This window comes from Erigeron canadensis, chromosome 3 (assembly GCF_010389155.1).
Source record: "Erigeron canadensis isolate Cc75 chromosome 3, C_canadensis_v1, whole genome shotgun sequence".
Classification (NCBI taxonomy): Eukaryota; Viridiplantae; Streptophyta; class Magnoliopsida; order Asterales; family Asteraceae; genus Erigeron; species Erigeron canadensis.
In genome coordinates, this window is record NC_057763.1 from 24,171,310 (window position 1) to 24,186,014 (window position 14,705).

Here is a 14,705-nt window from a genome sequence, read left to right on the forward strand (position 1 = left end):
CAACCTCCCCCATACAATGTTGCAGATAATATGGAGAGCCAAAACCCGTGGAAGACGGCATTGGAGTTACTTACTTTTTGTACGTTCGACAACCAACATGCAGTGTTCCTTTTCAGGAATTCTACCTATAATTATATGAAAATCAAAATCAGATATATAATTGTAACAAAACAGATTAACATGATATTGTGTGATGTGCTTCTCCTGTTTGAAGTTGTGATATATAATAGTTTGCTTGATTGTTCCCTTTTTTGGTAAATTATGGAGTCCTACTAATTTCGTGATCAATTGGAAGATTAAACTGATGTCAATTTGGAGTCAGAACATCAACTTTGACCATACATATGAAAGTGAAATGCCCCTTGGAATTAAAAACAGGACCATTTGAAACCAATTATGACCTTATCGAAGTTATTATGATATATTCCTACTAACAACAAGCTTTAGTAGTGGTACATTAAAACCTAAAAACAGTTATTACAGCCTAACCAAAAACATGTATCACAAACTTTTGACAACGAGCATGGTACTCGCGCAATGTGGTAGTGATGACAGTAATATTTAGTGACGGCAGATGCATCAAGTGGTGTAGGTATTTGATATAAAGATATTTGATTTAAAAGAGTAGTGTATATCTTTTAAAAGATAATGTAATAATGATTGTGTAAGTTAATTCATTAAGGATAAAATGGTAATTTCGCGTGTTTCAAAAATGTAAACTTTTTAACATTGAGTTATAACTTTTATATAGTAGTAAGTATAGATTATTCACCAAAATTTTATTTTTAATATTTTTTTATATATCTTTTGCATGTTTGGTCCCTACATACATGCAATGATGCAAAAATATATAATCTATTTCAGATTATCGCATTTGATAGAATTGAAGCTCATGTTTATTGAAGATAAAACCAAGAATCAATCGTTACTTTTTGATATTTATTAAAAAGGAGCTCTTCCAATTATGGGAATAGATTTGCCATTTAAATAAAAAAAATTGAACCAAGTGGATAAGTTTTAAGCACAAATTTAAAATGTCATTTTTTAACACATTCAATAGGTTGAGTTGTATTGCTAGTGAGGATAAAGCAGCATTTAAGGTGGGCATGATTGAATGAAATAAATTAGAGTTGGTAGCATGTCTCTATTCCTATTAAATGTCAAAAAAGAAAGATAAAAGAAAAACAAGTTGGGAGACCAAAAAATGTTACTGAATTAATCTACAGAAAAGGTTTCTTTGGCTTTTATCAATCTGTGTCCCAATGTTGTGAATTAAAAAAAACTATAAACTTTTTCTAACTACTTTCACTTCCACATCGGAATTCAATCTCTCATGTCATTGTTACAAGACTTCGTAAATATTTTTGGTTTCTTCTATCGCCCCGGACTAACCGCGCTAGTAATAGAGGAAACTAATAAAAAAAAAAAAAAAAAACACGAAAGTTAATGTATATCTCTCATGTGTCCTAATTAGAAGGCATAAGTTTTGGTTATGTATCAAAATTTTGAAGTTATAGAGCTATTTCTTGTAATGATAAGCAACATACAATTATAAATTACTAATTTAGCGATGTTAAACAATGATTAAAATGGTCTCGCTAATTAAAATTCCTGCATGTCAGCATATGTACCTGCGTCCTGCAGGGGCGGTACTAAAGGGGGGCAAGGGGGTCCAATTCCCCCTTCAAATTTAAATTTTGTCATGTATTTTTAAGTTTTTATATAAATTTTTAAAAATTTTCTATAGGTTTTTAACATTTTGCCCTCTTTTAGATTTATTTTTCATAAGTTTTCTAAGTTTGCCCCTTTTGGAATTTTTTCCTGGTACCGCCTCTGGCGTCATAAATGATAAGTAGTGATACGAGTTACTGTGTGATAACTTTTTTTTATAAACGGCAACTGTGTGATAGAGGTGCAAATACCAGTTAACCGGTTCCGGTTATTTTTTTTAGTAACCGAATTCGGTTATTTAAAAAAAAAAAAAAAAACGATTACGGTTAACCGTACCGGTTAATAACCGGTTTGGGTTTTAAAAAACTATAACCGGTATAATCGGTTTCGGTTAGTAATAACCGGTTAACCTAATAGGTTATTTTTTAAACCGCCGACTATCAATAAAATATAAGCTAAAAGTGGGTTTTCTTTTTCAACATAAAACAAGTTGTTCCATCCGGATCTACCCACAAACACCACTGATAACACCACTTCTCTTCATCATCATCTACCCCTCATGGCCGCCATATATATCGATGTGTATATATATATATATATGACTGGGCGGTTAGTGGAACACACATACACACACGGGCACACAGCCACACAGTACGTAATATTTTTGATGATCTTGAAGAGGTGATTCAGTGGAGGATCTTGAAGAGGTGATCAGTTGGTTCTTTCTCCGGTCTTCGATGCTTTTTTCTTTCTTTCCAGATATATGTGACTTCATTTTTCTTTTATATCTCGATGTATATATATATATATCACCCAGTAAGTGGTGAGTGGTAGGTATAAAATAGAAAACAATCCCAATTATATATAATTAATCGATTAACCGGTTAAAACTAAAAATAAAACCGATTATCGGTTAACCGATTAGGAATCGGTTTTTGGTTTTGAAAGTGCAAATCGATTACTAACCGGCGGTTTTTCCTAACCTATAATCGGTTTGTACTGTATCGGTTACTAACCGGTTACGATTATAGGTTAAATTTCGAATCGGTTTGGTTAACCGGTTTTTTTGTGCACCTCTACTGTGTGATACCTGATAAGTGATAACAAATTACAGGTCCCAACTTGTTAGTCCAACAGTCCAATTCCAATATATGTAATCTCGTCTAGGCCCAACAAAAATGTTAGCCCAAAGCCTAGAAACAAAAAGTCACTTTGTAATTTGTAAATTTCAATTTGATTATCTGAAGCCCAGAGTGAAACAAGAAAAGGGAGTTCGATTCGATTAGACTTAGCCCATTTAGCCTACTAACAAATTTACATTATATTACAGTTAACATATTAACAACTGTAGTTTATTTTCTTAAGCTATATATATATCATGTTGAATGATTATTAGACATTTCTTTTTAGTTCATAAAATCATAATCATCATAAGTATTAAAAATCTCTCCTAAAAAAAAATTTAAAAGAAAAAAAAAAGAAAAGAAATCTCCACTATACCTCATTTTCTAATTACATTAAACATGTCTTTGTAGTTATATTTTTTTTTACGACAAGCGTTATATATTAATGGTTAGAACCCCACATACCAGGTGGACAATATGTTGAAAGTTGGAGTCCACACATTTTTGCAGAACAAGAGTAATGTATATCCACACATTCAAGAGATAAATGCCCGAAATCACAAAGAATGAATATTCGATCTAAAATCTCCAAGTCAATATCAATTTCACCAGCTTTCCCAAAGAGAGCTTCAACTCGCGACTTAATCTAAGACCATTGTATTATTATTACCATATTTCTAAATTTTACATCTGTGTGAGTACTCGAGACAAATACTTTTTTCCCAATAACTAACTAGATTAATACCCGGTCGGTGACCGGGTTACCAAGTAACTTAAAAGTCTAATATTCAAAAACATAATTTATTATGAAATCAAACATAATATTAAAATAAAGTCTTAAGTTTTGTACATTCTTTTATATAACGTATCTAGAGTCGGTTTAATATAAATTAGGATTGTTAATACTCCACTTTATACGGAATTCAACTTAAAATTGACCCTAAAACTGGGTTAGGGTTGTGAATCTTGACCCGCTAACCAGCCAACTTAATTTTTTTGTTTGGGGCGGGGTGGACCAAAATAAGTCAACCCATCAACCCAAAAATATTTAAATTTATATAATGTTTTTTAAAGGTCAGTTCACCAACTCATTTGATCCTGTTAGAATATAAACATATAATCACGAGTAAGCGCAACGGAAGAATCGAAACATGAAATTGAGATGTGTACCTTATGCAAAGCTCCAATAATATTTTAATAAAATAGATTATTATTATAGTAGGGTTTAAAGTAAAATCCCTCTACGATCGCACACTAGACAACTCCTATACCGTATGCTAGTACCCCTATCACGAACCAAACAACCTTTATTTCTATCTCCATTAATCTCGAAACCCATAAAACCGAAAACCACTTGTTTATAATGAAACAAGTTCAACCATAATTAGTGTAAGACATTAATTAAATATGTGTTCTATAGATTTCGAATGGCATAAAACAAATTCTCTTGAAGAATTGTTTTCGGCCGAACCCAAAGAAGAGAGAAAAGATGAGAGAATTGGTTGTGTAAAGGAATGTCAACCCTTTGAATTTAGCCCTCTTTATAGGGAATGATTAGGGTTTAATACTAAGTTAATCAAGGCCTTAAAAGCCTTGCAAAATCCGGCCCCCCATTTAGAAATTAGGGTCCAACTCTAATTTCCTAATTTCACATTTAATCATCCTCTTTAATTAATTAAATATAATTAACCCTTTAATTTTGTTTAATTAATCATTTCGTGATCAAGTTAATTAATATATTACTTTAATATACTAATTAATAATATAAAGTTACCGTGTCATTTCGTGTGACCTCGTAGGCTTAAATTATTTCCGTACATGCGTTTATTATTTAACATGATCACACTCCAACAAATCCGACAACCCACAACCCATTTGATTTGAAACGATTCGTCAACCCACTAACCTATATGACTTGAGATCAATCCACCAACCCATTTAACACGCCAACCTACCAACCCACCAATCTATGTGACCTAAAATCAACCCACCAACCCATTGCCAATCTGATTTTTTTTGTGTTAGTGCGTTGGGTTGACAGGTTTTAGTTAAGATTTCCAAGTCGGTTTTGATATCAATTTGGATTTGGATTGGATATTTTCAACAACCAACCCGAATTGTTAGCCTAAGCCCATAATAATTATATTATAATGGGCTAATTAATTGGAAAGTCCTTCAATTTGTCACATAAACTTTTTCTGGAGCTCGAATAAAAAAAAGTTCTATTAGAATATAAAAAATGGCTAAAATAACTATTGTGGGGCCGCGACCGAATTATGCTTATGTGGACAATTATTAGCCTGTTACACCCTCAATTTTAAAAAAAAACATTTCCAAGTCACGCCATATAGATCTACTTAAAATATATAAAACACATGATAAAATTCACATGATTGTTCTTAAATAACAACTCAGATCTGGATCATACGTATCTTTTATAGCGATATCTATATCTATGGGGGTGTTTGGCCTAACTTTTATAAAATGGCTTATGCTTATAAAATATAAGTAGCTTATGGCTTTTTTGCTTTAAGTTTATAAGCTTTTTTGTAGTGTTTGGATTAGCTTATGGCTTTTGAAAGGAAAATGACGGGAAATTAGCTAAAAAGCTTGGCAAAGATGGCTTCTCAAAAATGGCTTATATAAGCTAATAAGCCTAAGCAAATAAGCCCACACAAACATTAAAAAGTAGTTTATTTTACTTTCATAAGCAAAAAAGCCATGAAAATAAGCTAACCCAAACACCCCCTATATCATCACCGTCCGCCGCCATAGATCTTTAGCAGTTATCTCGTCAACCCCATCTGTTTTTGTGACGCCATGAACAAATTCCCGTCTGCCTCGACATCTCCGTCATGGCTCAAGCTGAACACCACTGCCAATAATGGGTCATCGGAATTATGATTCGGTGGGTGTTTCCATAGGATTCCTTTGGTGTGGAGACGTTGAAAGTGTCTTTTTTTGTTGGTATTTCTACACCTGATACGTCATCCCATGTGGTGGTGACGGCGGCGGCGGCGGTTGTAGTGGTTATCGGTAGATCGACGGCGGCGATGGTTGTTGGGTCTTTCCATGGGATTACCGGTTCTACAAACCAACCCAATTTATAAAGCCGCCGAGCTCTACCTTTCATCTAGAACGTCAACCCATGTACACCGTTTGAAAGTTACCAAGAGTTCTAATGAAAAAAACATCAGGTCGCGATGGAAGTCAATGAGTATTTCACTGATATATACAATGAACAACAACAACAACAACTGTACCGAATCCCTGCGCGGGGTATGGGGGAGGTGAGCTGTAGACAGTCTTACCTCTACCTAAAGGTGGAGAGACTGCTTCCATAAGGACCTCCGGCCAGGAAGATATAAAAGCCGTAAAAGGGTAAAGTGTTTATACCTGTCTGTCGAGAACATGATAAGACGATAATACCTGTCCGCTGGTTTCGCCGGGTATGCCTCCTTACGAGTAGGGAAGGGTAGCAAACGTACGGTAACAAAACCTTAGCACATAACATAAACTCTAGCAACCATATTACGCAAATAACAACATAAAAAGTAAGAGCATAATAGACAAAGCCTACCTATACATAAGAAATGACTAAAAACTAAGGGGATTAAACTATTTTCTAAACAACCTACGGAGCAGAGTACCTTAGGCCGCTACGGTAAACTAAAATAACGGGTGGTGCGCAACCTATGAAACACACTAATAAAGCCGTCTAGCTAGATTAAACCTAGTCCTCTCCCAAGCTCTCAAAACCCCTAAACTAGTCCTAGTCCTCTAATAAACCCTCATCGGTCATGTCCTTTATGTGACTAATTTATACCCATTACCCACATCATTATTGGCCACATCATTATTCTTGTCTATGAGAATACGTAAACGGGTTAAGTTATTGAAGATTATCTTGGATTGTTCAAACAAAGAAAGTGAAGTGTTATAGACATGTTTATCATTGTAAGAGGATATTTGCTAGTAGAGTAAAATTGGTTCAAAAAAAAAAAAAAAGAGAATAAAGAGAATTGAAAAACAGAAAAATATAAAAAAAAAAAAAAAAAAGAGAGAGAGAACTCGGGCTACTAGTAGATATTTCTCATTTCTAAATGTCTAGAAAGTGTGTTGTATTATTTTGGAAAATTTGGTTGTTTGTAAGTTGTTTGAAGTTGATACACCACAATGGTGTCGGGTTTTGCTTGGCTAATTTGGGGCGGTGTTCGCGGATGGCAGCTTTGGGTTGGTGGTTTGATGACAATCAATGGTATGGGTTTGTATTAGACTATTTTGTACACTTAACATATACATTATATCTTTTTTTCATTTTTTCACAATTATCATCAACTCTCATCCCTAAATTCCATTTTACATAATCATATACATAGCCTTAGTTTAACTATACACCCACCCTTAATGCCTATTCTGACAATGTGTTTGATCCTTGCGCCTTAATGGTGGAATGACGATCCTGGTTCAAGCCTATGGTAAAAGAGTATACATCATAACTGAGCTATGAGTGATTCTTCATATATTCGACCCCGAAAGTAAGTTTGTTGGAGTAGAATGATATCGATAGGATCGTTTGTTTTCATTTATGCTTAGTTTATTATCGTGGCTTGCGGATTGTTCAGGTATTGTCAAACATTTCGAGTTTTCATTTAAGATTAAAACTGCTTCACCCATTTTCTGTCATTTGACATGCTGGGTGTTGCTTCTTTTTGATACTTGTCATGTGTTTGATAGTTTGGTTGTCAAGGATTACTTTTTCTTAAATTCTGGATTTGCTTGAGGACAAGCAATGCTCAAGTGTGGGGGGATTTGATGTGACTAATTTATACCCATTACCCACATCATTATTGGCCATTTTAGTAGATGTTTTAAGTCGTTTTTGTATGCATTTGGCGCGTTTATGGTGTTTGTTAGTGTTTTCAGGTTCTGAACAGGTTACGCGTTCATTTGGTACATTTTTGGTTGATTATTGGCCAGGAAATACGTTATGGTAATGAAAGTCGATTTGAATGGACGAGGCGGCAGAGCTTAGCAGGTAATCGAGACCGAAACAAGTTGGTCCTGTACAAGCTCTGGACTGCTCCGCAGTAGGGAGGCACAAGCCCACTGCGCCGCAGTCCTGATCCACGGAAATAAATGGAAAAACCCCCCACTGCGCCGCAGTGGGGATGGCAACAGAAAGACTGCGCCGCAGTCTGTTGAAGAAGAAAATAGGTCGTGGAATCATACTGCGCCGCAGTGGTGATCACGCGAACCACTGCGCCGCAGTCAGCCGAAGTCGACCAACACCTCACTACGCCGCAGTGAGGAGAAGTCAAGACCCACTGCGCCGCAGTGGGTGCACGGGAGAACAGATCCTGACTTGTTTCTGCATCAGATTTTGAAGGGGTATAAATAGGAAACCCTAACTCGAAAATTAGGTATTCAAACTCTTTCTAGGAGCTGCTCTATCGGGATTCTTCCTTCTCCAATCAAGTGTTTCACTTAGGCGGATTCATCGAAGATATTACGGGCACCCATCTAGATCGTATCTACATTATTGTCTTGCAATTTATTTTCTTCAAACAATTGGTACATCATGTTTCTTTTCTATTTCATTGATTTATTTTGAATTGATCATGAGTGGCTAACTGTTTAATTATCCACCTTGATGAAACGAAATGGATAATGTGATTGCTATATTTTTAATTCAAAAGGGTTTTTCAATTATCGTTGTTCCGTGATCTTGATGATTTTAATTCTTTCAATTAATTAACTTTGATATTGGTTGCATATGATTTTTCGTTGGTGGTACCAGTCAAATGTGTATGTGATTTTAAAACGGTTACTTGTCTATAAGTAATTATCACTAGTTCATGGTATGATAGTGAATATCATTTTAAGAAAAGATTAAATTTGTTAACGTGATTAATATCGGTTGGTGGTACCACGTTATTATCGCATAGGTTCAATTGATAATTTGATAGTCAATAAAACTGATTGTTAGGAGAATTGTCTTGGTCTTGGTGGTACCGGCTTGGGTAATTCGACTAGTAGTTAGGTGGTTTGATAATTTGTTCACGGTTGGTGGTACCACGTGAGTAGTTTAATCTTGTTACGACTATCTTTTAAACTCTAAGAGAATTTTTTTCTCATCAAATGCAATCACATTTGAAGTCAAGGGAAGTCAAGGTGGATGACTTTTAATTATATCGTCTGAACTTGTCTTTTAATTTTATGCAATCATTTTGCAAATCAATTTATTTAATTGTCAAAGGGGAATTTTGAAGCAACACCTGTTTTCCAAACCATTCAACAAGCAACTAATCATTTCACAGTCCCTGAGAACGAACTCAGACTTACCTCTTGACTATATTACGAACGATCGGGTCCACTGCCTGTGAGTGCGTACTAGTGAGTTCTTTGGTAGTTTTAGTTTATAAATTTAAAGCTCGATTTTGCACATCATCCTCCAATGGGCAGAGCATTTTGGGGCAGCCAAGAGTAACCTCCCCCCTCGATTTTGGCCTCCCTCTACTCAGGCCAAAACCACTACGGAGGTTACCAAGAACCAAAGTCTACGAAAAAAGTCTACAAAAACCTATTCCCATTTGCCTTACCCTCACTAACCACCTCCTCCATCAGGAAACACCATCATAACCTTCGGTATTTTGTCCTTCCACCTCCGTCGACCTACCTCTCCTCCTGTCAGTACAAAGCCTTCTTTGGCGGCGAGTCACCAAAGTTGGGCCTACTTCACCCGGTCAAACCAACACAAACCACCTTAGGCAAGGAAAAATAGGAAAAGGATGTCGATCAAAGTCCCGCAAAAGACAAACCCTACCCTAATCCTCTACTCTAATCCTAGTTCTCCAGGCCGTCCTATCCGACGTCAAGTCCTCCGACAAACCAAGTTCTATTAGGTCTTTCGCTAATCGGTCCTCCCACCTCATCTTAGGCCTTCCTTTTCTTCGTGTGCCTTCGACGTGAATAGACTCCGCTCTCCTTAGTGGTGCTGTTCGATCCCTTCTCCTAACATGGCCAAACCATCTCAAGCGCCCTTCTCTTAGCTTGTTAATGATGGTCCCTACTTCAAGTTCTGCTCTAAAAACTCCTGTGGGGATCCTGTCTGATAGGGTCTTCCTGCAAGAACACCTTAGCATCCTCATCTCTGCTACCTCTACTCGAGATGCTTGGGCTTTCGTCATCGGCCAACATTCTAACCCGTATAACATAGCCGGTCTAATAGCGACTCTGTAGAACTTCCCTTTCAGTTTTAGCGGGATTCGCTTGTCGCACATGACTCCAGAAGCTGCCCTCCACCGCATCCATCCAGCTTGGATTCGATGTGTCACGTCTTTGTTTATCCCCCCCGATTTGTGTATCACCGATCCCAGGTACCTAAAAGACGCCTTCGGAACCAATATCCGCTCCCCAATGCGAATAACCTCATCCCCATTTTGACTTATCCCCTGTTTATCAAAGTCACATCGTAGGTATTTAGTCTTCTCTCGGCTCACACACAAACCATTGTCTTCAAGGGCTTCTCTCCATCTCTCCAACCTATGGTTTAGCTCCTCTGTCGATCTCGCAATCAGTGCAATGTCATCGGCAAAAATCATGCACCACGGTAGTTCCTTCTGAAGGCCACTGGACAACTCGTCTAAGATCAATGTAAAAAGGTATGGGCTAAGCGCCGAACCCTGGTGTAGGCCCATTTCTACCGAGAACAGCTCTGTGCTCCCCACCGGTGTTCGAACACCGGTCCTCGCCCTATCATACATGTCCCTGATAACACTAATGTATCTCCCAGTAACTCCTTTCGCTTAGAGCGTCCTCCAGATTAGCTCTCGTGGTACACTATCGTATGCCTTATCCAAATCTAGGAAGGCACAGTGCAACGCTTTTTGTCTTTCCTATACTTTTCCATAAGGCTTCTAGTGATGTGGATAGCCTCCATCGTCGACCTCCCTGGCATAAAACCAAATTGGTTCTCTGCCACCTTCGTAACTCTTCTAAGCCTCGTCTCAATCACTCTCTCCCAGAGCTTCATGGTATGACTTAGGAGTTTAATGCCGCTATAGTTGCTACAACTCTGCACGTCCCCCTTGTTCTTATAGATAGGTATAACCTCACTAAGTCTCCATTCTTCTGGCATTTTTGCTCTCGTCCAAATCTTGTTGAAGAGGCTTGTCAACAAGCTTATCCCCACGTCCCCCAGGCATCTCCATGCCTCAACCGGAATTTGATCTGGACCTACTGCTTTGTTTCTCCCCATCTTCTTTAGGGCGATCCTTACTTCCTCTTGGCTGATCCTCGTAGCATCATCGTCGTCGTAGCGTGTGTTTGGGTGTGCGGTGATGACCTCTCCTCCTTCAATTCTCCCCGACCCTCTCCCATTAAACAGGTTGGCGAAGTACTCTTCCCATCTTTTCCTAATATCTCCCTCCTTCACAATGCTCCGTCCACTTTCGTCTTTGATATGAAGTCACATTTAATTGGTTATTGATTTTCTTTTCTTTTTTTATAAAATTTTGGATGGATTAGAAGTGTAAATTTTGGGAAATTAATGTTTTTTTATTTGATTTTTGTTTATTATTTTGTGTAGTTGTTTTTAAATGAAAATGACATGGAAATAACATGTCATCAAAAACTGAAATAAAAATAAATAAAAATAACTTCAAAATATTTTTTTACCGGTTACTTACGCAAATCCTCACAATAGTTATTTTAGCCGTTTCCTTTGATTTAAATAGAACTTTTTTTTGTTCGAGCCTCAGAAAAAGTTTAAGTGACAAGTTGAGGGACTTTTCAAGTAATTAGCCCTATTATAATTATACACAGAGAGATTTTAGTGATTGTTCTATTTAAGGCTTAGTATTCTTCTATAATTATACGCACTCATTTTCATAAGTAAAGTTTACAATCATCATTTTTTTTTAAAAAGGATTGTTCTATTTTAGTGATTGTTCTATTTAAGGCTTGTATTAATTATGTAAAGGATTCAACCATCTATAATACCACTACACATCTAATTTCTCTAAACTTCCGTATAGATTCTCTAACTCTTAAAATAATTACACTACTTCTTTTTACATCAATTACTTATTTGTATCATTCTAATCTTATCGGATGTCCCCGAAAGAACTACATCAATTACTTTTACATTAGAAAACACACCACCACCGTTGTCACCGGCACCATCACCACTCGTCGTCGCTGCCAACTCGACCACCATCCCACCGATGCCATCACTGTATTAACGCCGCCACTACCCTTTGTTGTCACCACCATTAACTGTTGTCGTCGCCACCATAGTTGCCAAAAATATTTTGCTAATTGTTAGAAGATAATTGTCCACAATATAAAAACATGACTTTAATAAAAACTCGTTGTTTACAATGAAAAATTATATAAGGGCAACTTTAAAAAAAAGGAAAAAGAAAAACTCGCAGTTAATTTCTATTTAATTTCGGAATATCATGAACCTACGAACGCACACAAGCATAGGAATATAAACTGTATTTAATTTTTTTGTAAAAAAAAAAAAACTATAAATTTTTATATCATGTTTCGTTAAAACGTACAATTTGGTTACTTCAAAGTGGTAACAATATATTTGTTTTTTGAATTTTTTTCATTCTTAATTTAGACATGGTTTAATTTCACACCTTATTTTCTAAATTGTGGTTATTATTTTCAATGGTGGAGGTTGAATATTGAATTTGGCAAATCAGAGATAGGAAAAAGACTAAATAAATTTTAAACCATGTTACCAAATATATATACATGAGAAAATAGCCTAGATATCCAAAAACCATCTTCAATATATGAAAATACCCAACTTTCTTCGAATTCACCAAAAATACCCATAAAATCGCAAGACCACAAGGAGGAGTTGCGGATCGCAAGCCTTGCTTGCGGATCGCAAGGAATCCTTGCGATTCGCAAGCAAGTCTTGCGACCCGCAAGGAGTGCTTGCGATGCGCAAGCAAGGCTTGCGATTTTGACTTTTTTTTACTTATGGATAAGATTTTTTGTGAGATTTTCTTGTACTTGTTAAGATAGCAATAAGATTTTTATGTACTTTTTTACTTATGAATTTACCAACAACCTTTCACCATAAACAACACCATAATTTTTTGTTTCTTTCAATTTGCAAAGTAAAATGTATGTTTTTCTTAGCTAATAAGTATTTAGTATTTAATGCTGTTGCAAAAAGTGGCAAACCAGGAGGACCAATCTTGTATATACAATGTTGAGAAACAACTACTGAAAAGATACAAGGGTTTTGAAAGAACAGTACCGACTACCAAAAACCCAGCCAAGTAAGGACCTGTATAAAGTTGAAACTTTCTTTTATCTCTAGTCAACTAAAAAACCTGCTTGCTCAAAAATATTTATCATCGAGTTTCTGTAAGTTTCAAGCACAGAGCAACAAAATATTGACCAGTTTACACCTCTGACTCGAGTGCAGTAATAACGTGGTCCTCTTTCTTGATAAAACCTGTTGAAATTACTATTTAATGAATTTTAATCTTAGCTTTGTTACTAGATTTATGTCTTTCAAGATTACCATGATCAAAGAAACACAAACAGTAGCAAATTTCACTAGTTAAATACTCTCATCCGTCCCATTTTAGTTGTCATGTTGACTACCTTTGACTGTAAATAACTGTGTTTGTACTATATAGTAGTTGATGAAACTTATATGAACGAAAAGTACATTAAGAGCCCAATCCATTCATATATTTTATATCAAGTGTTACATGACACAAACAAAGTTATTTACGGTCAAAGTTAGTCAACATGACAACTAAAATGGGACGGAGGGAGTAACAATTTTCCATCATGAAAACATAGAAATCGTCTGAGTTCTAAGTGACACACCAGTACCTAAAAAGACTCAGAGTTCAGCCTCAAACTTTCATCCTAACTCTACATTTCAAACAAAAACTATATTAAATACTAAATACTTATTAGCTAAGAAAAACATATCTCTTACTTTACATATTGAAAAAAACAAAAAATTATGATGTTATTTATGGTGAAAAGTTGTTGGTAAATTCATAAGTAAAAAAAAGTACATAAAAAAAAAGTACATAAAAATCTTATTGCTGTCTTAACAAGTATAAGAAAATCTCACAAAAAATCTTATTCATAAGTAAAAAAAAAGTCAAAATCGCAAGCACTCCTTGCGGATCGCAAGAACTCCTTGCGTTCTTGTGATTTTATGGGTATTTTTGGTGAATTCGAAAAAAGTTGGGTATTTTCGTATATTGAAGATGGTTTTTAGGTATCTAAGCTATTTTCTCTCTCTATATATATAAACTATACTTTCAGTATAATAAATTAGTTACCATATTTAGATTTTTAATTTCAAGAGCCAAATTGATTTGTAAAACTAATTTCAATATATATATATATATAATTATGTTTTTTTATTTAGTATATCTAACACATAATATTTATTTTTTAAAATGTTTTAGCAAAATACTTCACGTTATATTTAATAATATTAAAAAAAGGGTAAATGGATGAAAACTTCCTGGTCTCATGTACCATCTTGGTATCCAGAGCGCACAGTGCATAGAACTCATGTCCGGTGAAGCGCCATCCTTGCACATGGAACACAAGTTATTACTTTGCATTCTTAATCTTGTGAGGCTGTGAGAACATGTTGTCACATGATGGTGATACTAGTTGATCTATATCCTATAATCAACTGTTTTTAGGGATAAGTATTTTGGAATGTAACAAACTTTGAACGAATGTCTATAATAGAAAATAACTAAAGTTGTATGTATTATATGTAAACAACTTGAAAATAAAGTTTATTGTATGTAAGAAAATGTATTCAACCAATTATAATCAGACAAGTGGCACCTGTATATGGTTGCCACGTATGTTTTCTTACATACAATAAAC